Source organism: Spermophilus citellus (genome assembly GCF_964194105.1).
Source record: "Spermophilus citellus genome assembly, chromosome: 7".
Classification (NCBI taxonomy): Eukaryota; Metazoa; Chordata; class Mammalia; order Rodentia; family Sciuridae; genus Spermophilus; species Spermophilus citellus.
In genome coordinates, this window is record NC_138188.1 from 153,671,592 (window position 1) to 153,680,194 (window position 8,603).

Consider the following 8,603-nt stretch of genomic DNA (forward strand, 5'->3'; position numbering starts at 1 on the left):
AGCAACTCAGCGAGACCCTGTCTCTAAATAAAATACAAAATAGGGCTGGGGAGGTCGCTCAGTGGTGGAGTGCCCCTGAGTTCAATCCCCAGTATACCCCCAAAAATGAATGAATAAAAAATAAAAAAGTAAGGAGAGTCACAGAGACACACAGAGGGAACACACCTGTGTGCCAGCGGAGACAAAGACTGGAATTCTAAAGCTCTAAGCCCAGAGCTGCCACCAAAGGCTGGAACAGAGGTGTTGAACAGATTGGCTCTTGAGGCCCCAGGAAAGAGCCCACCTTGTCTACTGGCACCTTGATTTTGGGCTCCTGACTCCAGACCGTAAGAGAACAGATTTTTGCTGTTTTAAGCTACCCAGTTTGTGGTACTCTGGGACAACATCCCTAGGGAATGAGCACACCAACCTTTTAACCACGGTCCTGATTTCGGGAGAGGAGAGCGAATCCTGCCTTAAGCTTGTGGTCTGACATCCTTCCTCTGTCTCTGTAAGACTCTCCAGGGCTGGGGCTGTAGCTCACCTAGCCCATGTGAGGCCCTGGGTTCTATCCTCAGCACCACATAAAAATAAATAAATAAATAAAAGTCCCTGGGTTGAAAGCAACAGACAAATTAAAATAATGATAATAATTTTTTAAAAAAACCCTCCAGGCAAACCCTGTAATTTGATCCTTCACATCCTGCTGTGGGTCTCTTCACCCTCCTTGGCTAGGAGAAAACCCTCTGCTGAGTCCCCTCCTACTTTTTTTTTTTTTTTTGAGGGGGGGAGTACCAGGGATTGAACTCAGGGGCACTTGACCACTGAGCCACATCCCCATCCTATTTTGTGTTTTATTTAGAGACAGAGTCTCACTGAGTTGCTTAGGGCCTCACTGTTGCTGAGGCTGGCTTTGAACTCAGGATCCTCCTGCCTCAGCCTCCCAAGCCACTGGGATTACAGGCATGCCCCAGCAGTCCTCTCCTACTTTAAGACACCTCTGTGTGTCTCACGCTTACCTAGGCCTCCCAAGCCCCTGGAATGCACATTTGGCCCAGGGTGGTCTCATCAGCTCTCTCTGCATTGCCTTTATCCCTCTCTGAGGGAGAGGTGGAAGGGGAGGTGAATCTGGAGACCAGATGTGCAGCAGGGAGAACGTCCCAAGTTTCAGTCTCATAACTGACAGGAGGGGAGCTACTGATAGCTTTGAAGCAGCAGAGGTCATTGGTTCTCATGCCCTAATTGAGTGCCTGCTGTATGTGGACAGTGCTGAATGGTGGGGGAGGGGGCCAGGTAGGAATGCTTTTACCTGCAAGGGGCAGGACACCTGAGGACCCGTGACGGCAGGAAGCATTTACCAAATGGCTCATGCCTTCCTTGTGGAGGCTGGCTCACTGTGGCTGATGGAAAATATCTTGTGAGATTTTTCTTCTACCCTCTTCCTGTATAGAGATGAAGTCTCTGCCGCACTGTATTGGCAACTGTTCGGGAACTGGCTCTCTGAGGGAAAAGGTCCTGACTGTGAGTGTTTGCCCATGTCTGTGGGGTAAGTGCCAAGGCCATGTTCAAGGATGACTGCGAAATCAACAGCTGACTCATTAAATTTTTGAAAATAGAACCGTGGGCTCTCTCTGGCCAGTAACAGGGGCTCCACTCCACTACCCAGCCTGTCTCCTCTCTGGATGGATCTAGGTTTGTGACTGCTTGAATCCAGAGTCCAGCAGAAGAGACCTTCCATGATTCCAAAAGGGAGTCAGAAAGGCTGCAACTTCCAAGCTGAGGCTGGTCTAGGAAGACCCTCTGGGTGCCCTGAGCGGCTCAGGTAATGAGTGACCATCTGAGACACCATGCTGAAAAGGCCACATGTAGACCCTCCAGAAGACAATCCTAGCTGCACTCAGCCTGCCAGCTGTCCCCACCAAAGTGCCAGATGTATGCATGAAGCTGTTTTGGACTTTTAAACAGATTCCATTACCAAGTGACTCTCGTCCATGCCATCAGGATCAGAAATAGCAGCCAGCTGAGCCAGTCTAACTCCCAAAGTCCTGAGATTCAACGCTTGCTTTAAAGTATCTAAATTTGAGGACAGTTTGCTTCGTAGCAGATCATGAAATACCTCCCACAAGCATTTCGCCCTCTTTCTCCCTTGTCTTTCTCAACTGAAGAGACTGGAAAACTGGACACTCGGATTCCAAGCCTCCCTTGCATCTAGGTACGATCACATGATGCAGTTTTAAGATGCAGACCCCAGGAGATAGTGGTCAAAGTCCCTGAGGAAGTTTTCACTTCCTAAATAAAAAAAAAAAAGTGCTTAGGAGGAGAAGCCCTTTTACTCTTTATCCTTCATGACTCATTCTTCCTGCCTGGAATATAGATACGATGGTTTGAGTTTCTGCAGCTATCCTGCATCAGGAAAGAAACAGAGAGGGGGTCTGTCATCAGTTGTGCTAGGTCTAGATCATCTGCCTCTGGATTGTTGATTACAAGCTAACATCATTGTCAAGTTCCCTGTTACTCCTACCTAGAAGCAATTTCACTGAACATCCTTTATATAAATCAATTTGCAGCAGGTTGAATGACTGAAATCAAGGAGGTTTGATCACAGGAGTGCGGCTTATGCAATCACCAGGGTCTCACACTGAGAAGGGCACATTCTTGTTTTAAAGCTCTGCAATGTCCACCTTGAAATTCTGAGTGACCATATTTCATCACATAATTGCCACAGGTTTTATGCCAAATTCTTTTTACAAAAAAATACAAGGCGAAGCTTTAAACAAATTGTTGCCAATATTACTTAAAAATCATTTGTTACTAAACTATCTTCAGTGCAAGATTAGGATGCATGGAAAACTTGTAAATCTATGTCAAAATTGAATAATCCAAATTGACGCACCTCATTTCTTTGTGTTTAGTGAACAATTCTCTGGAAAAAAAAAAGTTAACACACCAGTTATTGATTTGCGTATTATAGTCAAAATATTGCACTTGATAAAACTTGCTACAGTGTTGCAAAGTATGGACTTATAAGAATTTAATCTTCTGTGTCCATAGATTCTGCTCTACCAACATTGCTTTTGTTATTGGCACTCACATAAGATGCGCTCAGCGTTAGTCCTGCCTGCTCTCAACAAACCATGCAACCATTAGAAACAGAATGACCATCATGTGCCCTGAGAACTCCAGGTTCCAGGCTCCCAGTGAGGGAAGACAAATGTGCATCCTTAGGCCACTGGTGAACATATTGCTACTGTTCACCTTTTAAGTGGTGTGACAAGCAGAATTATGCTGAGTGACAATTAGGCGATGAAAGGTTATAAACCAATTTTTGGATTGAAAAAACAGAGTATGATGATTATGCAAGGAAATACAGTATTTTGGAACAAGGGCCTAGCCCTTTTTACTTTGCCCGGGGCCCCATAAATTATGCAGTCAATCCTGGGCTTGAGGGCTGGGGGTGTGGCTCAAGCGGTAGCACGCTCACCTGGCATGCGTGCGGCCCGGGTTCGATCCTCAGCACCACATACCAACAAAGATGTTGTGTCTGCCGAGAACTAAAAAATAAATATTAAAAATTCTCTCTCTCTCTCTCTCTCCTCTCTCACTCTCTCTTTAATAAAAAAAAATTTTGAAAATCCTGGGTTTGATGAATCAGTACAATCATAAAAGGAATTTGTAAATGATCAATAAGCTTTGAACTTGACCACTCCATTTTTTTTTCAATTAAAGTCACCAGAGAAGATGTAGGAGAAGTATCAAATTTGCAAACAGCACAAAATATGACAAATGCCAATTAGTTAAATGAAAGATTTATTTATCTATTTGTGGGACTGGGGATTGAACACAGGGATGCTCAACCACTCAACTACATCCCCAGTCGTTTTTATTTTATCTAGATACAGGGTCTCACAAAGTTGCTGAGGCTGGCCTTGAACTTGCTATCCTCCTGCCTCAGCCTCCAGAGTTGTAAGATTATAGGCATATGCCACCACACCTAGTGAAAGATTGAATATATTTTTTAAAAACCCAAATAGACATGAAGCCTAAATTGAAAAGATATTTAACAAGATGTTAACCCTGAATTTGAGCTTAAATCCTGCAGTTGGTGTGGTATCAGGTGAGGTTAAGACTTGGTAGCGACTGGCCAGTGTCCAATCTGCTTACCCCAGCAATTTAGCACATGCAAGCGTGCATACACATGTATAACAAACACAAATAGTATATGCATGTAGTGGTTTTACATAAAAATATCACATGTATTATTTATGAATCATTTGATTTTTATCACATTTTACCATAGGTACCTAGAATTGACCACATTGTTCATTAAAGGTTTAAAATAACAAACTCCTGATGAGAAAAATTGATGCAATATTTCACCAACATGCAGAAACCTGTTGGTTAATAACTGAAAAGCAAAACAACAAACCCTAAGCCAAATGCCCCCAGACCTTTACTATTATCATCAAAAGGAAAGATAGCTTTCTTTCTTTTTTTCCTATTGTCAGGATTCAGTCAGACTATCCAAGCCAAGGGCTTGGTATACAGTGAGCCCCCAAATAAATAAGTCCCTATAATAATAGAGTCTTTACTACTTGTGGCCAAAACTACTGCCTAAAATTCTCTTTGGTGTCAAAAAGAAATGAAATTTAAAGAAATCGAATCAACCAGAGTCAGATATTGAGGCCGTTCATCTTTGAGATCAAAGGGCAGGAAGGTGGTCAGAGCAGGAACTGCATCTCAACAGAACCCGGGGCTAACCACACACAGGTGGAATCCTGGGCACGTCAACGAGTCTGCGCCAGCAAAACAACCATGAGGTGAGGGTGCCACCTGCTGGCCACTGAGCAATAATCCCGCGACAATCCAAAGGTTTGATGGCTTGGTCGAGGTGGGGGTGGCGGTGAAGAGGAGAAAATCAATGATTTCCTTATGTTTTTGTATGATCCGTCTCATTCCAGCACGTGTGTGCTCAGCAGGTAGGTATCATCAATGTTATTAAAAGAAAGCAATTTCTTTCTTTTTTTTTTTTTTGGTACTGGGGATTGAACCCTGGGTGCTTAACCACTGAGCCACATTCCCAGTTCTTTTTATTTTTTATTTTAAGACAGAGTCTCACTAAGTTGCTGAGGGGCAGCGCTAAAGCTAAATTGCTGAGGCTGGCCTTGTACTTGTGATCCTCCTGCCTCAGCCTCCTGACCTGCTGGGATTACAGTGGTGCACCACCACCTCTGGCAACACCAGACAAATTCTGATGTCCACAAAAGAGTAATTTTGCTCCTACCCATATGGTACTAGGGAAAGCCCATAAACAGTGTTTTCACAAAGCAGCATTTGAAAGAAAATGAATTTGGAAGTTTGTCTGTAGACTTCTGACCCAGTGTAGCCACTGCCAGGTGGTCTTTAGTAAATTACTTAACCCAGCCTCATTTTTCTCCACTGTAAAATACAGCCACTCACGTGGTCCTCAGATGGGGACTGGGGACTTGTGGTAGAAAGTGTCTTGGTGACTTTCCAGGGTCCAAAGGCACATGAATAGTTTTCAAAGGAGCGGTTTACAGATCCTCAGCCTCCACTGGCTCCCTTATCTAACCCTGATCTGCCTGGGGACAATTTCTACAGGCTAGGTGTCCAGCTGGGTTTTTGCCCCCTAGCCCATTTCATAATGGTTCTCCTCCTGCTTGGAAGAAGGATGGCCTCCTGACTTCCTGCCTCAGTCTTACTCAAGTGCACTGTGGGGGGAGGGGGCGGGGACTGTGGAGCACCAAGCATCATAGGGACAAATGAGACTATTTGTCTTGATGAGACTGGGAACAGGACTAGGAACTGGACCACAAGAGCTGAGGATTGGGGGCTGTTCCTAAGCATTGTTTTAAACAAAGTGCAAAGAGGACCAAATAGAGTTGCCCATTAGGAAAAACATTAATTATTAATAAAGATAATTTCACTAAATGATACCTGACACATTATAGTGAAGGAATTCAAAGAATTAAGAGAGGCTATCATAACAAAATTCACACCAGGCCAACTACTGATTTACAGGAGGCAGATTTCTCAGAGCATACTTTAAAAAAAATTATTATTGAACAATTACAGATTCACAGGAAGTTGCAAAGATGATACAGAGGTTCAATGTCACCCAGTTTCTCCTGATGAAGAACCTTATTAGCTAAAGGACAAAGTCAAAACCAGGAAGTGGACACTGGTACAGCACATGTATGGGGATCTGGGCCATTTGGTCAGGTGTGCAGATTCACCTGAGCACCTGCAATGAAGATACTGGGTGAGTTCATGGCAGGAGAGATGTTTACCCTGATTGGAACATCACAGGTTCCAATGTACCCCATAAATATGCACCCCATAAATATATACATTATTTATGTATCTTTTTGTGTGTGTGGTGCTGGGGATTGAACCCAGGGCCTTGTGCATGTGAGGCAAGCACTCTACCAACTGAGCTATATCCCCAGCCCAATTTTAAAGGCACTGGAAATGCTGGGGCTGCAGCAGTGGTGGAGTGTCTGCCCAGATGCTCAAGGCCCTGGGTTTCATCCCCACCTCTTGGGGGGGCGGGGGTAGGCACTGGAAGATTCCACTGCATTAAGCTCTCTCCTGGGTGGCTCCTTTGTTGTCACGGCCAGCCCACATGCCCCCCTCTCCTCACCAGGGCGACCTCTGACCTATTCTCCATTCTACAATTTTCTTATTTCAAGGACGCACATAGATGGAGTTAGGCAGGAGGGAGCGCAGGACACCGGCGTTGCTCACGGGCGCGCTGCCCTGGAGATGCCCCCGCGCCGTCTTGGGCACCTTGTCCACACATCTCTGTTTGCTGAGTGGTTTCCCACGGGCGTACGACTTTCTGAAAATCCAGGAGAGAACTGATGATGGGACCGTTTCACTGTAGCATCAGCTAATTTGCTACGCCCAAGATTAACACGTCGTAGGCCCCACCCCTTGGTCCTGGGGGAGGGGCCTCTCCGGGGCTGACCTGCGCAGAGCGGCGCGTGGGCGGGGCGTCCTGCCTCTGCGGCGCGCCTGTCCCTGTGCTCCCGAGGCTGCCAGCTTGGTGAGGGGCCTTTGCTTCTCTTCTCCGATCCGCGGTGCACCAGGGCCTGTCGGTGCATCGGCAGCAGTGGCAAGGGTGGCGCGGTGGCAAGCGTCAGCGTGTGCGCCCTAGTGGCGTCAGCGTGTGCGCGCTGGTGGCGGGGGTGACACTGGCCCAGTACTTATTCACCTTGAAGAGGAAGATGGGCCTCAAGACCAGGATCATGGAGATGATTCGCCACGTCTACGAGAAGTAGGATGGAGCGTATCCTAAGTATTCTCCCGATAGTGCTCTGTGCACGTGAACATCTGGGATCCAATGTTTATGACAAATAAGAAGATTGGATAACCAAGATGTGACTAATCGAGAGCCTGCTGTACTTATCAAAATGATGCCAGAATTCCAGAAAAGTTCAGTTCGTATCAAGAACCCTATAAGAGTAGAAGAAACTCTCTGTGGTCTTATCAAAGGAGGAGTTGCCAAATGTCAAACAGTAACAGACATTGATATGACACTAAGTAGGTTTCCTACAAAGGGAAAAGATGCCCAACATGTCATAATATCATTGACAACTGTCAGCTGGTTACAAATGTAAAATAATAAAAGTTATTGCAACTAAAGGAACAGCGTTAAGCTATAGAAGTTGATCCTGTTCTTACGGTGGAAGAAAAGTACCCTTATATGGTAGAATGGTATAGTAAGTCTCACGGTTTGATTGTTGAACAGGGTATACCAAAAGCTAAACTTAAAGAGATTTTGTGGAAGTATCTGACATTATGCTCAAGGAAGGATATGAGGATTTCTTTGTTAAGCTCCAACACAGTATCCCTGTGTTCATATTTTAGGCTGGTATTGGTGGTGTACTAGAGGAAGTTATCCATCAAGCTGGTTTATCATCCAAATGTCAAGTAGTGTCCAACTTCATGGATTTTGATGAAAATGTTGTCCTCAGAGGACTTAAAGGAGAACTGATTCATGTATTTAACAAACATGATGGTACCTTGAAGAATACAGACTATTTCAGTCAACTAAAAGACAACAGCAACATAATTCTGCTGGGAGACTCCAGAAGAGATCTAAAAATGGCAGATGGGGTAGTCAATGTTGAACACATTCTGAAGATTGGTTATCCAAATGGTAGAGTAGATGAGCTTTTAAAAAAAATGCATGGAGTCTTCTGATATTGTTTTGATAAAAGAAGAATTACTGGAGGTCGCCAACTCTATTTTACAGAAGATTCTATAGACAAGTATTTTTCAAGAAGACCTCTCCCATGGGTGCAAATGATACAAAGTCTACTCATCTGTCCAACTAGCTGAAAAACTTATTTATAATATATCTTGTTCTTGAAGTTTTCCCTTTACATAACCAAAATATTTTCAGACATGTTGAATCCATCTCCTGGAATCTCCTTTACCCCCACCTCTTTCAATACACTCCTCATCATATTTTTAACCCCTAAAAAAATGTTGAAGCCAAAATTAGAAAAAACTACTCCCTATTTTTCCAAAATGAATTTTGTAGCTTGATGTTACCTTGCAGTTTTTGAAGAGTCTTTTTACACCAGGAATGTTTATAG

At 44.4% G+C, this 8,603-nt stretch overlaps 1 pseudogene across 1 annotated transcript; it reads left to right on the forward strand.

Annotated features, from left to right (window-relative positions):
• Positions 1-6,265: 6,265 nt before the first annotated feature.
• Positions 6,266-8,269, forward strand: LOC308653662 (cytosolic 5'-nucleotidase 3A-like; annotated as a pseudogene). Its single transcript has one exon. The product of its transcript is annotated as a cytosolic 5'-nucleotidase 3A-like (transcript).
• Positions 8,270-8,603: the final 334 nt, after the last annotated feature.